This window comes from Colius striatus, chromosome 4 (assembly GCF_028858725.1).
Source record: "Colius striatus isolate bColStr4 chromosome 4, bColStr4.1.hap1, whole genome shotgun sequence".
Taxonomy (NCBI): Eukaryota; Metazoa; Chordata; class Aves; order Coliiformes; family Coliidae; genus Colius; species Colius striatus.
The window spans coordinates 4,098,453-4,117,129 of NC_084762.1; the positions used below are offsets into that span (position 1 = coordinate 4,098,453).

The 18,677-nt window shown below is 41.2% G+C and overlaps 1 protein-coding gene across 4 annotated transcripts in view; it reads right to left on the minus strand.

The window, feature by feature from the left end:
* Window positions 1-18,677, minus strand: part of RNF144B (ring finger protein 144B) — an 80,693-nt gene that overhangs the window by 41,563 nt on the left and 20,453 nt on the right. For 2 of the 4 annotated variants that reach the window (XR_009818681.1, XM_061995790.1), the window contains exon 1: window positions 9,513-9,794. The exons of 1 other annotated variant lie outside the window; for it this stretch is intronic. The gene's annotated coding sequence lies outside the window, so the exon portion shown is untranslated. Of the gene's footprint in view, window positions 1-9,388; window positions 9,795-18,677 lie in introns of those variants that run through there. One more of the 4 variants, XM_061995791.1, reaches the window with a different exon arrangement.

Here is an 18,677-nt window from a genome sequence, read left to right on the forward strand (position 1 = left end):
TCTCACTTGCTTTCACTGGAATGCCTGGAAGGAAAAATAAAAAAAGAGCCCTTGAGCTGCTGTTCAAGAAGCCCTGGCTGTGTGCAGTATTTTCATACCATGCTAGCAACCAAAAAATAAATACATCAAACCCTCTGAAAGGAATGTAGCGAGTGGGAAGCCTCTTGCTCACAAAAATGTAAGAGACAGACTGCACTAATTAAGAATATCATCCAGTTTCCTGCCAGGCAGTTTTACACCAGCACTTTAGGATGCCTAAAACACACATTGAACAGCTTCCCAAACCTCACACGTGCCAAATATTTTCACATTATCCTAATCAATTAAAACATCATTAAGGGACACATAAATCAGTCTCCACAAGTCTTTGGGAATACGCTTTTTGGGCGACATTTCTACAGTACTGCATTGATAACTTTGAGATTTTTGAGCACCAGTTTTTCACAGTAACTTTTAGCAACCCTCCATCCATACACCCTCTGGAAGTTTTTTCCCAACAAGACCATGCATATTAACTGAACATAACACACCACTATTTTCTTTCCAAAACAGATGTGACACTCTACTACAAATGTGGGAATCCTTTATGTGTTTCCTTGCAATACTGTTGTAGAAGAAGCAAAGGGGGAAAAAAGTGGACTTTCCATCTTTCCATTTCTAAATAGCTGCAGAGTCCAAGAAAAAGGAATCTTCCAGCTAATGGTGAAACAAATGCTGCTACTCCCAGCTGACAGGCAGCTAAGAAAAGCACCTTCCAATCACTTAAAGAACACAGAGACTGAAAAAGAAATAATGCAGCCTGTTACTAAACTGAAATGCACAATCAAAACATGGTCTTTGGCTCTTTCTAATACTGCCAGAAGCCACACAATGGCAATATCCCCTGAATTCGTGAGGACAGGAGTAAGCCCTTCTGCGTGGAATGAGAAAGACACCTCAAGATATAGCTCTGTCAGCACTGGTAGGCTGGAAAGCTATGGGATGTCAGCCCTGGGCAGGCCTGTGGGCATTAAGTTAGAGCTGACCCAGATGTACCAAACTTACTATACCTAAACCTCAGCAGGCTGATGGTGCTGGCCACAGGCAGTGGGATGTGATGATATGTCTGCTGCCATCCGTCTGCTCCCACCAGTGGTCAGTAGCAGGATTCTCCTGCAGTTTTATGTTCACCCTGGGAGTCACAGAGCTAATGAAAAGTGATCATCACAGAACGCTGTGAAGCAGGCAACATGCAGTCAGACAACAGAACTTGCATATTGTGGCATCAAACATTTCCAAATGTTTCCAAAACACACAGAAACAACAAAATTACACCAAGAGGAATTCCAAGCGTTGGTTGCCAGGCCTGAGATTAGACTCTCAAGCTTATCTAAACAACATCCCCAAATCTCAATGACACTATGCAACATCTGTTAATGTTAAGCTACGAGGAATTTCCACCCAAACTAGTTTGGTGCACTTCAACTTCCTGGTGATGAGAGGTAATATACCACTATTAAATAAAAACACACTGATGTTAATGACAAAAGCAAATGATAGGTCTTCCTTTCTGACCACATGAAGGCTTTTGGTAACTGTAGCATTTACCAAGTAAAAGGGAATTGAGCTTCTGGGAGGTCAAATGGGTTGGTAACTTGGCTAGCTGTCTCAGCTGAAACAGGAATGGGAAGTCAGATGTAACAATTTGCCTTTGACACAGAAAAAAAATGTTTATGTTTGGGAATGGGATAACAAAACCTTGGGATAAGTTAACTCCTTGAGCTGGAATGTTTGCAGTTTAGAGAGGCTGTGTTCAGAAAGTATCTGTGACATGGGCCTGTTCTAACAGCAAGGATTTTTAGAAGGCATTTGTAAACACACATTGTTAAAGCAGAAACAACAGAAAATTGTTTGAGAGAAGGGCAGACTTTATGTGTTTGTTTATTGGATGTGCTTTTCTTCTAAACAGAAACTAACTGGGTTGTTGGGCTCCTCTGGCTGAAGATGGCTCCTTTTTCACAACATCCAACGCTATTTGGAGCAAGCAGCATCCTGACTGCAAGGCAAGCAGGTCAAGGCAAGTGGAGACATGACATAAAGCCAGGCCTCAAAAGTGACAGCAAGAAACTTTTTAGGGCCAAGTGAAGCATGCAGAGTTTGCCAGAAGCCAAAGAACAGCTCAGCTAACCATAACAATTGATCCCCTGCTCAATTCTGCAAAAACACCCTCTACCAAAAAAACTTTACAAGACACCATCTATTGAAAAAAAACACACATATCTAGATATTTATCTTCAGGAAGGATGATCTAAGAAATGGGTTTCTTCAGTGTTTGAAATAAGACACCTTTAACATCTTTGTCATTTCATTTTGTCAGGTCAAGAAACGGCAAACTTGTAAGATTATGGACCTACGATCTTTGTTCACCACAAGCACCAGAAAGCACTTTCACACAACTTTAGAGTTATGTCAACAGGAATCAAACAATAAGTTCATTTTTGTTTTAGAACAGTTGTCATGTGACTGCTCAGTGAATAAAAATACTATAGTATTAGTCAGCCATTTGCCCCTATCTAATCTTCCAGCCAAATATGCTGCCCATTACTGCAGAAAAAAACCCATGCTGTTCAAGGTAACCAAGATAAAAGAGGTAAAACATTGAAAACTGCCCTTCATGCAAATACATCTCAATGACTTAGAAAGCTGAGGGGGACACACTACTCAGTGGTAACTTCCAAGTCTCAGCTACAATGACATTCAGTGAATCAAAGACTGAGGGTCAAAGCTGAAGATTAGACCTTGGGGAATTCACTATCACTAATATAAACATTTTCCATTAAGGAAACAACATGAACAGCTAGTGACTTTACTAGAGATTGACAAGGAACAATACAGCCATTAAGAAGCCATAGCAGAGGTTTGGACCTGGACATGAACAGGTTGCTTTGAAACTAAATACATGCATTTACTAAAGTAACTGCTACTGATTCTCACAACTTGTTATTAAACTCATTGGAATGTATCTATTCCTCTGCCAGTTCCTGAATGAGCCCTACCAAGGTCTGCTGCAACCAAGAAGTGGAAAGGACAGAGCACTGAACAAGCCCCAGACCTGCAGAGGCAAAAAAAGAGAAGTAAACTCCAGCAACAATTCTCCCACTGAGCTTCTCTCTGCTTGGCCTGTCAATATCCACATTTGCTCTCCCTCTCTTCCAGCCCATGCATAGGAAGAGCAATGAGTCCAGCATGCTTGTTGGGTCTGCTGCAGGCAACTCCATCTGCAACACCTGCTACCCCAGCATGAAGGAGCCCTGTGGTGCCTGCCCCATCAATCCAGATGTGAATATGGGGCATCTCTAACCTCAGACAGGCTTCAGGGCAGACTACTGAATAGAGCACTAGAAGGGGCTGTGGAGTCTCCTTCTCTGGAGACATTCCAAACCCACCTGGATGAGTTCCTGTGTGACCTACTCTGGGTGGCCCTGCTCTGCCAGGGGGCTTGGACTGGATGAGTTTTTGAGGTCCCTTCCAGCCCTTGAGATTCTGTGATGTTGTGAACTAAGTGGGAATACCAATAATAGCTTCAACTACAATTAGTCTAAGAGCTCCCTATGAATAAACACTTTCAACAGAGCATGATCTATTTTGCTCTGTGTCCTTTTAACTATATAAGATAAATATGATATTTTCCTAATGTTGAGTTGAAAAGCTCAGCGTGACACAAAGTTGTCTCATTGCTGCTCTGCACTCTCCCACCTGAGTTTCTGCATCCACCTTCTGTCTCTGTGTTTCAGGGTCTATTTGCTCACAAGGTTTTTGCCTGTACAGTGGCAAGCACAGGGAAACAGTTTCTCATGGGCTCTATGCCACTACTTAGACATCCAGATGGTACTAAAAGACACAGAATGAAGCAGAAGTGTACATCAAATGCAATTAGAGGTTTGCATTCATCATTCCCTCACTCCAATTTCAAATTTCAACCTTCATTACAGAATTCGTTTCAAAGGAGAACAGCAACCTGTAAACATACACGACTTCAGCCCCAAGAGCTTTAGTATCTGTTAACAACTGGCTAGTCTCTACATCATCTTAACCATGAAGTCAAAGCCTTGCAAATGGGACTGTTTCCAATGGCCCCAGTGGACCTGTTTGTGTGTGGAAAGATAAGCAACTAGGAGAAGTTGAAAGAAGCTGCCTAACTTCCCTAACACTCACAAAAATGAGTATCTGGAACGTGGCACTGAAGGAATTCATAGACTTACTATACTATAGGGTGATAATCTTACAGAAACCTTTCTAAAGACATCCCTCAGCTAGTTGGTCTTTTAATTAATACCCCTCAAACTGGCATATCGCCCTCACTGTTAAGGAATTAGGAAATGGAGCTACAACATGAATTCTTGACTCTACTCCTCTCCACACAACTACATATTTCCTTCATTTGTTGGCCCACCCTTCCAAAATGTGGGAAGCTAGGTCAACACAAGGGTTGAAACTGGTCAAATCATGTACACTGCTTGGATATTTGCAATAAAAACACTGACCAATCCAAAAAACACATGTTCCTTAAAGTAGTATTGCATAAATTATATATACATACATGTGGCTTTTAGTCCACTCCAAACAAAAGGCATGACTGCCTTTCCACAAATCCTCATCAGAGACTGTGATGGAGGTTCTTCACCACTGAACCCATCAGTGTAACTGTGGAGACGTCAGGAGGGTGCAAGGTTGCACCCTCTCTGTTGTGCAAAGCTTCAGCAAGTTACTGCTGGCCTCAAGGGTGTTACCATGGCCCTGTAGTGGTGAAATCCCATTGGGAAGGGTTCCAGGAACAGTGCTTGGCTGAGGGTCCACCACTGTGGAAATGCTTCAAGTGAGAGCAACAGCAAATAGCACAAAGCATTAGCTTTCCCCACTGACTACACCTTTGTAACTTTCTTTTGAGATGGAAAAGACCAGCTTGTTTCTTTCATCATCTCCCCACCTGCACCCATCAGAATGCTTCCAGAATTAGAACACAGGCAGAACACATGAACTTTCCTATCTATTGCTTAAACATCATCAGTGTCAGCCTGCAAGTCACAGCTTCTACTTAATCCTGGAATTTTCTTTGCATGAAATGATTAGTCTATATACCAGCTGTCATGAAATGTGGTTTTCCTTCTATGTACATAGGGGTTTAGAGCATGTAATTTTGAATGATTTGTGGCTAGATATAAAGAGTGAGAAATTCATCCCTAAGCCACAGCAGCATATAGTACATAAAAGCACAAGTAGAGGTAGCCTGGAAGGACTCGTTTCAGTCTGTGAACACAGAGATACAGCTCCTCTGTAGCAATGGTTTTTCCCTTTTTGCAAGCACACAGAGGACATATGAAGCAACAACAGTTTGTATAACCAAACATGAACATGAAAGCTTCTGTCAGACACACTTCTGTCAGTGTCCACTCTGAGTAATGACTCACATCTTACACTTTCCCTCCCCTCATTATTACAGCAAAGTGAAAGGCAGAAAAGCTTACGGCAGACACAACACTGACATTCTCAATTAAAAGGGAGAAATATGAACATGACAATAGGATGGTTATTTTTTTTCCTTCTAGTAAAAAGTAATTTTGTAGTGTGTTTCCTAATCAGCACCTCTTGTCCCTCCTTCAGACAAAGAGCTGGTAGAACAACTTACCACGATGGCTGTGTCTACCACGAGCTCTAGCACACAGGAAGAAACCTCATGCCTGGGATGTGTTCTACTGTGTACAAACCCACACTCATAAGCTGGACCTTACCAGAGTAATCTGCTGGCTAGAGCTTTCATGAACACTATGTCTTAACTTTATCATCTTTGCTGGGAACAGCTCCAGAATAACACCAAAGAATATACCTTATCACATCCCAGTTCTGAAGCCACTCAATAGTCCCACTCATACTCATCCCATTGCCCTTATTTATGGTCTTTGGAGTCTGTCACACAGTTACAGAGTTTCTCCTGAGTTTTATATCAATAAAATTTATACAAATAGTCCCTTGACTACAGTTGCTCTATAGCAGGAGCCAGAATCACATGGCCCAAATCACTGTGGCTGCCTTCAGAACTCCAAGGATATCAACCCACCTGGAAAAACAAGGCACAAGAATGCTCGCAGGTCCTGTAGTCAAGCAGCTCAAACTAAGTTGAAGTAAAAACTGCACTTGCAGGTATCAAGGGCATTCCAAGAATCAGGTAAGCTGATAGCATTTCTAATTACAGATTATGGATTTTCCCTTGGAGGATGAGCAGATTCCCCTAGAAATACAGTGAAAAACACCCAGGGCCTGGGCAACCCACAACTTTTTCTTTGTTATAATAGAGTAAGAGGAAGCAGAAAAGGGGAACAGTTATGTAATTGTGTGCAAGTATCAACACATACAAAGAGATCTAGGAAACTGAAACAACAAAATGTGGTTTCTATAGCTGTATTTTTCATTTGAAAGTCTGTTTGCAATGCAGTTAACCTAGTCATGCTCTCAAGCCTAGAAATTTCCACTCAGCACCTCTGCTCGTCCCTGGAAGACTAGGAAAAGTCCCACTTCAGCAAGAAGTGAAGGATGAGGTCCTTTGTATTGGAGATACTATCTTCTTTTTTATGAGTGCTTTAGTATCTGCTAGCAATGATCTATTTCATGAATGCAATGCCCACTCAGTTCCCACTGAGCTGAAACCATTTACAAGAGACATTGAGAAAGATTACTGAATGCTGTTTTCTTACTGATCAGCACAAAGTTATTTGGCACAAGCATCTCCGTAAATATTTGTCCAAGACTGGGTAAATTTGCAGTGTATGATGGCCCTCAGACTTGTACTTCTATCAAGTGTGAAGGCTCATGGTCTAGCAGTGGAGTTCAGCTGTGCTTCAGCAGAAATACAAAACGCTAGGGGCTGAGCTTAGTACCATTGCATTCTTTCCCTTTGGATCTGTTCCTCCTTTTTGTTCAATGTTCCCCTTTACTAACAAAAAGATTAATGCTGAGATTGAATGAATGTAAGGTTATTCCTGGCTGCTGGCTAACAAAGAGAATTTGTGAAGTGGCTTGGTTTTGCACAGGGAAGTCAGAGGCAGAGGAGGGAACTGTGCACAGGGACAGATCCTTCATGAAGCTGAAGGCAATGTCTGCTTTGATATGTGCAAGGAGGTCCAATGGACTCAGTTCACAGCAACACTGGCAGCCTGCCATAATATTTTGTTCACGTATGCTTGTGACAACCATGGGTCCAAAGCTGTAATTATGGTCTCAGGTGTCACAGTACTGCTATCCCAGGAGATATTTATGGATCTGACACACACAATCTAAAAGCACTGTGAAGTTTCAGACACATTCAAGAAAACTCCCTACTCGAGGGCCAGCAAATCTATAGCAGTTTTTATGAGCTACACGTCAAAGCAATAGACTCCACTGGGGCTCACCACTAAAGTCACTGAAAGGCCTGGACAGGGTGCATAGCAGGCACAGGACTCAGACTCATACCATAGATACTATCAGAGGCATACTAATGAACTGGGAACCAAGTTAAATGTTACTGCAGCTTGTTTTCCTGTCAAGTGACTTGCTGCTTCTCACAGTTGCATTTGAAACTTAAGGTGATAATAAGGACAAGTGCATATTTTCCTCCTCCACCAGAAGGGAAAGGCCAGCTAACCACTTCCATACTGGTAGTTTATTTCTACAAAGCTTATGAAGCATTTAGAGAACATAGTGTAATCCAAGAACCTAGCTAGAGGCAGAAACATATCCATCTTGTTTGCTATTTCTGTTATTAGCTTTTGCTCCAAAGTGTACCACCACACAAACAAAATCACCAAATGTCACCATCTGTGAGGAAGAAGACCGTGACCATCAGAGAGGAGCACACAGGATATAGTTCAGCATAGGGAATAGAAACTGTACCATGTTGCCAAATGCTATTGCTAGATGAAGTGCAGGGAGTTTTCTCTATCCTTGTATGAGCAGACAGCACTTTATAGCAAGTACCTCTCCATCAGCCAGTAAGATGCACGGGAGAAAAGGTGTCTGATTTTCATCATACAGCTCCAGTTTACTTTGAAGGAACATCTCCCATTTTACCACAGCTTTAGACAGTCTGCAAACACACTCCTCTCAATCCATAACCTAAAACGTTACTTTCAAGAGCCAAACTGCAGCCACCTCTTTATTAATGTTCAGTATTTTTTCCAACAAAGTTCACTGAGGGAAGGGTTTCAGTCACTTTCATGCTATGACAACAACCTTTACACCCACTCACATTCAGGCATAGACAAGTCCTAAAGAGGAAAAGAATCAGGTCCATGTGTTTGTTTTGGAAAATATTTGAGGATAAGATTTTGAAACTTCTGTTTCCAGAAATGTTGGTATCCCAAACCCAGCACTTGTCCTTAACCAAGGCCACTTGCCCTTCAGGCTGAGTGAGGGTAGGCAAACATATCACGTTGCTGTGCCTGCTCAGAGTCAGTTGGAAAGCTGCACAGGGGGGATTTCAGACATGGACCATACCTCTGCTAAAATTTATTTCTCAGAAGCATTCAGTGGCTATTGACCAAGAGGATGGGAAATCACCCTGCAATGCTTCCTTAACTATAGTCATTCTAAATATTTTACTACTTAGGGGGCTCTCTGAAGACAGATATTTGACATTGCTGTACATAGTTAGGAAATAAGAGTGCCTTTGAATTACAGAAAAGACAGAGCTTTATAATAAGCCAGACTGAAACACCTTCATTACTGAAGCAGCTTTGTACTGATAAAGCCTTGTGCTAGTAAAGCAGTGCAAACATATCAATAAATGTAATTTGCTCTTCTTAATGTTAAAAGAATTTAAAATGCAAACTCAAAACCAAACATATTGTATATTTAGCATGTGCTTACACAAACCACACCACCCTAAGCCCCAAACAGATTTGAAGTGTACACTAATGCTTAGAATATAAGATCAGCCTATTTTTCCTTCCTGATGCCAGCTGTAAACGACTGGCAGAAGAAATGCCTTTAAACCAGAAGGAAATCTCTGCATTTTAAACTCGGGCTCCCTCCAGCTTTAATCAGATGTGCTTTCAGTATGAACAGAGTTCCTGTATTTAAACTAAAACAGATATGTGACTGACAGTATGCCATCTTAGCAACTGCTTTCCACACACATGTCCCAATACTGCAGCATTTTCAAACACTTCACACGGGTATTTCTTCAAAAGTTACACTGAGAAAGGTACTTTTACCCTTTTGGGAAACACTTGGTGTCTATTTCATTTTCTGTGCCTTTAAAATAGTCAGGACTCCAAGATTTCCTTTTGCCTCAGCTCAAAGCACCACAGTTTGATTTTAGCCAAACCACAAATACAAACATTTACTTTAGCTCTTTAATCATTCTCATTCTTACCTTTCATTTTAAACTAAGCCTTTTCTACTTTCTTCCATCAGAAGCAAATGCTGGCTTTCAGTTGTTTTCAGGGAGATCCTTCGCTTTTAAGGAAAACAGACAGCAAAGCCGTATTCCAACATACCTTGAAAGGAGAGTAGCATTCACTGCCAGCTGTGTGACTTTTCAGTAGCTGCACTCAGACTCCAGCGTTACCAAGAACTACGATGTCACAAACCCCCGAAGCTCGTAACCAGGAACGGAGGCAGCAGATTGCTCTCGCACGCCCTTCCCCTTCTCCAGCTAGCTGACAGCTGTACACTTTTTAGGACTGCAGCAAGACTTGTCTCCCAGCCCCTTTGCCACTCTGATAAATCATCCCTTCCCTGCTCTTAAGAGCATGCTGCCATTATATCTTAAAAGCACGTCACAGCTTTTATGCAGTGGCTGTGGGAAAGCTGCATTTATTTATACAGGAAGCCTGAGCACAGCACTTCCTACTTCCCATACGAGTCTCAGTTCAACTGCAGGTGATTACTTCAACCCTGCCAGCTTCCAGCCAATGCATTACCCTACGTTCTTATTTGGATAGCTCTGCTGCTTTTAATCATAACTCCAATCTGGGCCCTGACAAGATAAAACTGAAAGAGATGAGGCATTAGATGAGACACTCATTAAAAAGCCTCCCAATTGCCATTTAACCTGTTTTAGGGTAGCAATTTGTGTAGCAGCTGCCCAACTGCCAGATGATGTCTGAAACACTGCTGGCTTCTGCTGAGAAAAATGTCACCTAAAAGTGATTTCTTCACATTGAAGGGGAAGGGAGCAAAAAAATCTACACTCACAAGTAAAGTATCAGTGTAATTTCAAATCTGAGTGTTTAATGATGATGGTGCTCATTCTGCCAGTACTAAATTTTGACTCTTTAAGCTGTGTTTGCATGCAGGAGGGGTTGGAAATTCTGCAGTTTGGTACAACAAATTTATAGGTGTGATTCACACCAGCCAAGCAGCAGGAGAAGGGGTTCTTGTGCCATATGACACCAAACCATCAAGAACTTTTCTTGCTGTAGGAAATGTAGCACACCTACAGCTATAAAATAAAGTCATATCAGAGTGCAATGGGTGCAGAAAAAAACAGAGGGAGAAACAAATATATATGATAAAATCTAGAATTTTGTCTTTATGATGAAATAAGTTTACACTGTGCTTCATGCAATTATTGCTGGCATTTCAGTACTCTTTTGTGAAGACTGATGTAGAGGCATTTCTTCTGGGGTGTACAGAAGCTCCCAGCTGAACTTCTCATTATTTTCAGACAATTATAGTGCACCAGATTAATTTAAGGAAAAGGCAGAAGACTTATGCAACTTTAATTGAGCCTCCTCACACCCATGCATTACAGACTTGCTTGAATTATCACCACACGCTCTCTTCACCTCAGTGTAGGTACAAACTTTATCAGCCTAGTTGACATTGGGGGTGTTACGTATAACTACATATCAGGTGAAGGAGGAAATAATCACCAGACAAAATACAGTCATTCCAGCATGTGGAATCATGTTGATCTCTACAGTATTCATCAAGAGGATTACCATTCCATTAGGTAACTTTGAGCCAATGTGGACACTTGAGCTAGTGAAGTATTTCCCAGCAGTGACAGACTTTTATTGTCAGCAGTAACCAATCAAGAAACACCTGGTACTCAGACTTATTTTTTTAGGCTGCAGAGCAATAGTGAAAATGTGGAATTCTGTGTTAAACTTCATGATTACAAAAGGAGTCTTCTTCAGTGGTTAGCTTTTTATCCCTCATCTTCTGTTCTTGTATACAATAGCTTAAGCCTCTATCACTGGCCTTTCACTACCTCTCCTCTCTTCACTACCTCTCTTTCCTCTTCTCCTCTCTTTCCTCGTTTTACTACCTCATATTTTCTCCTGCAGCTGCTACCTGTACAGAGGTACTTGTTAGGCCACCGATGAAGTGCAGCAAGAAACTTAGGTCAGCTCATGTGCTCAGCACCACACCACTTGCACAGCAAAAGGACGGTTACCTCAGGGAGAGTAATGAGATGGGAAGGGTGAAGGACATCAAGTCATTCATGCAGGTGTAGTGAAAATTGCAGGGCAGTAGGTCTAGACAAAAAGCAGGGCAGCTGCCAGTAGCAAAGCAACAAAACTAGCATCTGTCTTGGTGCTTACTCCTTGCTGGCACAACAAACCAAAACCAAGCTTCACTGCACCAGTCAAGAGAAACAACAGCAAACAAAGGCTAATCATCTTTCCTTCACAGAAATGATGAGGCTAGCTTGTATCTAAAGGAGTTCTTCTTTTGCATGAAGAAAACCAGATTAGTCTATTAAAATGCAGATAAATTCTGGAAACTTCAGCTGCAAACACCACATCATATTTCTATCTGGTTTCTTACTATGTATCTCTGTGCATGAAAGTTACAATGTGAGTGCACAAACCTGCAAAGCTGCTTCCAGCAAAATCAGTTTCCCTTAAACATCACAAAACCGGTGAGAAACATCATGAATGATCAAGACATTTGGTTTTCTGGAAAGTGTTAAGATGTGCTCATTCCACACACTACAGTTGCATAGTACCAAATCCGAAACTGTGGTCTGCACGTTTCCATGCAGGACAATCACTTACTGATGCTCTGTGGACAGCCGGCTATTTCCCTGCTGCCGTCTTCACTCTGGATTTGCTCCTACTCCCGTGCTTATCCAGGATCTCTGCAGCAAAGACGAGCTGAAGGTGATGCAGCACTGTGCAAGAGCTCAGGCTGTCAGGACTTGAGGTGATCTGATGATTCTTTCCATTGCCATAAAAGTCATGAGCTGGACTGTTACAAGCTCTTCTGTCAAAATGATTTCTCTTCCAGCTATACCTGAAACCCAGGGTACTCCACAGTTTCAGAGAAGCACATCTTCTTGGCAAGCTAATTTTGTGAAGTGATATGAGTCACACTAAAATTGCCACCCAGTTCAAACCTCTGAGTCTCTTAACCCAGATGGATTGATTTCTTTTGTTCAGAAAGCCATGCAATGCCAGTCAAGGCACAAGCTAAACCCTCCTCATTTGTTTTCTTCTTCGATAACGATATAAAGCACAAAACTGAGAGGGTTCAATTCAATTTTTTGGACACTTTTAGCTGATGCTTTTATAACTCCAGAGCTGGGGGAATGGCTGAGCCTCTGAGATAATGCATGCCAAAATGCAACATCACTGTGAATCTTTGGTTCAGTTACTACCCAAAGTAAGAATAAAGGTAGGCATAGTTAATAACTAACGTTGTTGTGTCATCTTTGCAGCTACTTGAAATCCTTACAAAATGACTAAGCCACTCTGGCATTAACTAAAATTACTAATTAATTTATGATGTAGGTGGGTAGAAAAGGAATAACATGACCACTGAAAACATCTCTCATATCCCACAAACAGAATGCCCTTGACAGCAAGTGAAAACACTGAGTTAGTGTTAAAACTAACAGTTTCATTATAAGTGCACATCAAGAACTAGGTTTGTGAGGGAAAAAACCAAGAATTTTTCACTACCCTTATTCACAGTTTTCAACTAATAAAAACCAAATAGCCTGAAAAATAATTACTACCCATAGGTATGAAACAAAACCAGGTTTTGTAACAAGCTTTCTAAAACCAGAGCCTAGCTAAGAAAAATGTGTCTTTACCCACTTTACTTGCTGTACATGCAAGTTATCCATGTTTGCATGGGGGAAAAAAAAGTGTCTGTATATATAACAGTGGCAGTTCAACTAGAAAAATAGATACGGATGTGTAACATAACCAATGCTGAAAATAAAACAGGAAGTATACATATATCATGTGAAGCTGCAATTATGATGCTCCTGATGCCATGGGCTAAGAATAGTTTTCTTCAGTGTAAACTATTTTAAAGGGGGATTACACTTCAAAAGTCATTTGTGGGACTTTCCTAAACCTAATGTGTTAAAAAAGGAATCTCTAGTCAATGTATGTGTTGATATAATCAAACAATGCTAGAAATCAGACATCAGTGCAAAAAAAGACAGAGCTATATAATACTTCTCATGCAGACAAGCATTACTCAAAATAGCTACAAGAAAATCAGGATCACATCTTTTCCTGTTAAAATAGCCCTATTGTTCAACAATTCTGACTTGCTACACAAGTCACTCATTGACAAACCAGGCTTGAAATCTTCATTATTCCCTTTAGCTAAAATAGAAAAACTTTATAATAAGGTGTTTTGTATTGGCATGAAATAAATCAAGTTAAATTATTTTGAAAGAATAGTAGGTACAAATCTGAAGAGCTTTTTATTTGACAGTAAAAAAGTGAGTGGGATAGCACTCAGTCTACTGATCATTTATAATCGTTATGAACTCGAAATGCATGGATTTGTCTCAGACACAAAGAAAAGTGGTAGGTGACTTACACTTATCCTGCTCTATGAGTAAGGCAAAATTCACTATTCATTAAAACTTCTTGGCACAGGAGACCATCTCCAAACAAAATATGATCATGTGGCTTCCATAAAACTCTGCATTTCTCCTCTACAGATATTTTTTCCCCGTTTTTCAACTTTGAAGCACTCCTTGACATACCAGAAGCTAGCTTTTGGTATTTGATCCATATAGAACAGTGCTAGAGGAAAGAAACGTACCAGAAAACAGTGAGAAATCAGCCTGCCACCCCAGTGGGGCAGCAGTGTTTGGGGTGCTTACAAATCTCAGCTTAAAGACCAAGGCCAATGGCTTTGATAGGGCAGTACTGGAGTTCCAGTGCAATTTGTCTTCTTGAGACTAGCAGGCAGTAAAAGTATATTTGCCTCTGTAGAAAATCCCACTGCTGGAATGGGCTTTTTGCCATCAGCAACAGAAGAGCTCTGTAACAGCTCTACATACATGTTTAACTTTGGCTAAGTCCTGTCTGTTCACTGTGTGAAGAACCAGCCTGCAAGAGGAAAACAAGCTGAGTTTATATTAGTCTGCCATAAATAAAATGCTGATGAATTGCCAGTGAATGACAAACACCCAGCCCAGGGGCAGCCAGCGCAACACCCCCAGCTTAGGGCCCATCCTTAGCCATATCTCTGCACTCAGATGAAGGGAAAAGGCAGGTTCCTGTCACCCTTCCCCTTGACCTTCTCCTATGACACGAGACATGCCCAGGCATCAGTTCGCAAAGCAGTTGCATCTCTCCCTGCGCACGCAGCAAGCACAGACACAGCAGAGGCCGCAGGACACTTCTTGGGCTCAGAAGCCACCCCGTGCAAGCAGGTGCAGTTCCCTGGCTGGACAGGACATGAAGTTTCTTTCAAACCAGCATCATCTCATGAACTGCTGGAAAAAAAAAACAAGGCAAAGGCAAACAGCTTGCCTTACTCTCACGTTCGTGTGTATCACACAGAGATGAGAAGGGGTTCAACTCTTCTAAGCATCAGCTAACAGGTGAGAATTTCTAGCTGCAAAAAGAGTAACTGATAAAGCTGCTCCTTGGCTGAAGGACTTTCTTTTCTATTAGCTGTGCTCATAGCTAGCTTCAGAGCATGGCAGAGACTTTCAATTATGCCTTTTTTCCTTTTTTTCCTTTTGCCTATGTGCCCAAAGTGACAAAATCTGTTGACTTTTAACCAAGTGTTTTAGTAATACACCTAGAATTGCAGTCATTCCAGACATCAGAATCACCATCGGTTTAAAAACTGAGAGGACAAAACCATCCTGTCAGCCAACACAGGAAGCTTCTTCTGTAACACAAGAGGTCACCAACCTGTCCTTGTCATCAGAAAAAAATGTGCCTGCTGTTTTCAGTTCTCGGTTTCTACTGCTGCTTCTGTGTTGCCTCAAGCTCTTAACTGTCCTTTTTTGGAAATATTAAGAGACAGCTTTATTCCTTCCAACCCAAGCCAGTCCTCTAGGTGCTGCCTTTGCTTTAGCCTGGTGAGGCTCTATCAGGCTTAACAGGCAGCTAAAATGGCTGGAGGAGCTTAATAATACATTTCAGCCCAGACTTTGTTGTTTTATTTATACCAGCTCTGGAGTTGGGGATGGGCAGGTGAGAAGTGAGGTAAGAGCTGAGGTACTTCATGTACTTCATGGCTACAGAAGCCTATGACAGGACTTACAGATACATCTGACAGGCAGGACCGAGGTGTGGAGCTAAAGCATACCTTTGATTCACACATTTTCTTTAGTATTCTGGTATGACACAGACCTTTTGATTATTTTAGGGTGAGAAATGGTTTACAAGTTGAGAGGGTTTATTCCAACAGGTTGGTTACGCAGGGAAATACGAGAACTGAAACACACCTATATAGGAATATCAAGAACTTCTCCCTCTCTCCCAGTATCCTTCTCCATACTCAACTTCCAGGGAGGGTATCCCACACCATCACCTCATCTTTATAGTCTCCTTTCTCTATCCTAATTTACATCTCACCTATTTATGGTGACACCAGCTATGAACAGGTTTGTCCAGATCCACTTTTCTCCCTATGGGACTTAATCACGTGGTTAGATGATCTCAGTTAAGAGTTGTTTAAGGATTTCGGCCTCTTGGTGCACCACAGTATGGCTGTTTGAAGAAGGCTGTTTCAGGCTGCCCTCCTTTGCAATGGCAGCAGCCAATAAGGCCACGATGCCACTTCCCAGATGACAAGCAGCAACATCTTAAAACAAAGACATCAGATCACAGCCACACTAACCAAACCCAGGATTGCTCCATGTTTGGGCCCTTTGGTAGAACAGAGGTAATACTTTTTCCCCTCCTCCGCTCAAAGCAGAGAAGACAGCAATTCCAATAATCACCTCAAAAGAACCTCTTTACACACAACATCTGGCAAGTGGTTGTTAAATTCTACAATCCTAAAATTAGCATAGTGGGAACTCAAAAACAAGCCAATTACTTGGGTCCTGCAAGTGGCATAAGGATTTATTCAGTTGCACTGAAATCATTTGGGGTGGGGGTAACTTCACCTCGTTTATTTTTGTGTGTTGCAGTCAAGTGCCAGGTAAGTTTATTAAAACCACGTGCATTTTGCATAGGCATTTTTCAAAAACAACTTCTAAAACTAGATATACTCATTTGGTCAGAGCAAATCTCTACGAAAAGAAACATGAGTTTTAAGAGACCAAGTGGGCAGAAGGGTGAGTGCCAAATCAAAACCTTTGCTTTCCCAAACACTGCTAAAAATTCAGGCAAATAGTGTTTTCTGCTTCACTACTACCTGCAGTCATTGAAGAAATGACAAGTGAACTTATCTTTTTGTTAAGCATGACTTCATCTGTGAAAATGCACTGGCTCCACTTAACTCCCCTGTACTTGTTGGGAAGAAATTTCAGCAGACTTGGGTATAAGCTACAACTTTTTCTTTTATCTATACATATGTATTTTCTAGGATGTGACAAAACAAACTAGTCATGGGCAGAAATTATCCATCTTTTGCTCCCACAGAAAACCACTTTGCATTATATGATATAAACAAAACTTGGAAACATGAACTCTGAATCTGTAGAGATCCCCTGAGTTCTTTCTGTGCCCAGGTGAAGAAAACATGCTCAGTGAACTCTGCTTATGAATAAATAACTAAATCTCTCTTTATATTATCCACTTACTGCATCTCAGTAGCCTACAGTAAATATCATTTGGGACTTTCACAGGGAATGGAAATGCTGCATTGTGGAAGAAGAAAAAGGAACTTTAGGCAAGAGGAGAAACAACTGGTCTACTTGCATGGACAAAGTCCTGACATCTCGCTCACTTCCCTCGTGATAAGTTAGGTCAGCTCCCACCTGCAGATGGGATGAAACTTCCAGGATCTTGAAGTCTGCCAAGAAGGTATGAGAACAAGAAGTTTAAGGAGGAACAGGGGCCAAAGGCAAGGAAACAATTTGATTCTCTTGAATATGAAATGAACAGCATGAAAAGACTGAGCATAACACTCTGCTGTTTCTCTCCCTGCTTTTGATTCATGCATATTTGCTGTGCTGAAAAAAAAAGCAAATGAAAGGAAGGGAAAATCATATGCACAAAGCATTTCTAACATTACATGGAAAACATACAAGAAAGGGAAAAGCTACTTCAGTTTCGCTAATTGTTTTTTTTCCCTAAGACCAGCTCTTCTAATAGTCTTTAATCTTCATATAACTTCATAGCTGTTTGAGCAACACAACCAAAAAGATGACAAACAGCTTTTCCCAATGGCCTCCCAGAGAGCAAACTCAGTGGCAGAATACAGACATGTAGCATCTCCAGCATCCCTGTTGGTGATCACAAATGTCTCATCAGTATCTGAGAGTCCCAGGGAGCAAGCTGCCACAGGCTTCAGCTGTGAAAGCAGCAGGAAGCACCTTACTGGGTTGAGGAAACTGGAACAGAGTGCTTCCTACTAAACAAACCTCGGGGAAATTATCCAGCACAACTTAGTAAGAATCAAGAAGTTCCACCTGAGCTCCTTTTGAAATATGGTGATCATCAGAATATGCCACAGAAATAGGGTTTACAGTTACACTTGTCTTTGGATCAGGAAAAAATATTCAGATCATGATGATCTGTAGCACTCAAACTTTGTACATGGAAATACAACTCGACAGCAGGAGGAAATAACTTATTTCCACTATGGTTTTATTCCTGATCATATTTGTTTAATGGTTCAAAGAGTTTCTGGCAGTTGTGTTTAACTGTTTTTTTAGGAATCGTTGTTTCTGTCCCTCCAAGCAAAATGACAGGAAGCATGAATCAAGAATCTTTAAAAACTGAAAGAACAACTTCCTTTGTCCTTATTGATATCATTTTTGGTTTCATGACCTGAGTGGATATTTGTGTGTTTGTTGACTGTGGGAAATCTTTGTCCGATGACTCATTATTTTGATGTGATATTTTACATAAAGCCATCAGTTGATCTTTTGTGTCACTTCTTCTGTTGTCAGTGGGATTAAGAAGGAAGAAGAGGGAACTGGAAAAAATGTAGGAAGTATAAATAAAATTAATGTTTTACAGGAAATTAGATGGATGTTCTGCTACAGTTAATTTCCACTAAACACAACAGAGTATGAATGGAGATAGTGATGGTGAAGGAAAAATACCAAGAATCTGCTTTAGCTTCCTTCAACTGGCAACAAGCACACAACAAACCTCTCATTCAGTGGTAACCTGGATGTATAACATTCCACATACCATGATGTTTTGAGTTTGGATACTGTTATGAGCAAAGTGGCCCATCTAGTATTCTCTCCAGACCACTCAAAGTGTGTTACCAGCACTGTATTAAGGTTCAAGATTTCCTCACATTAGAGTGGCACTAAA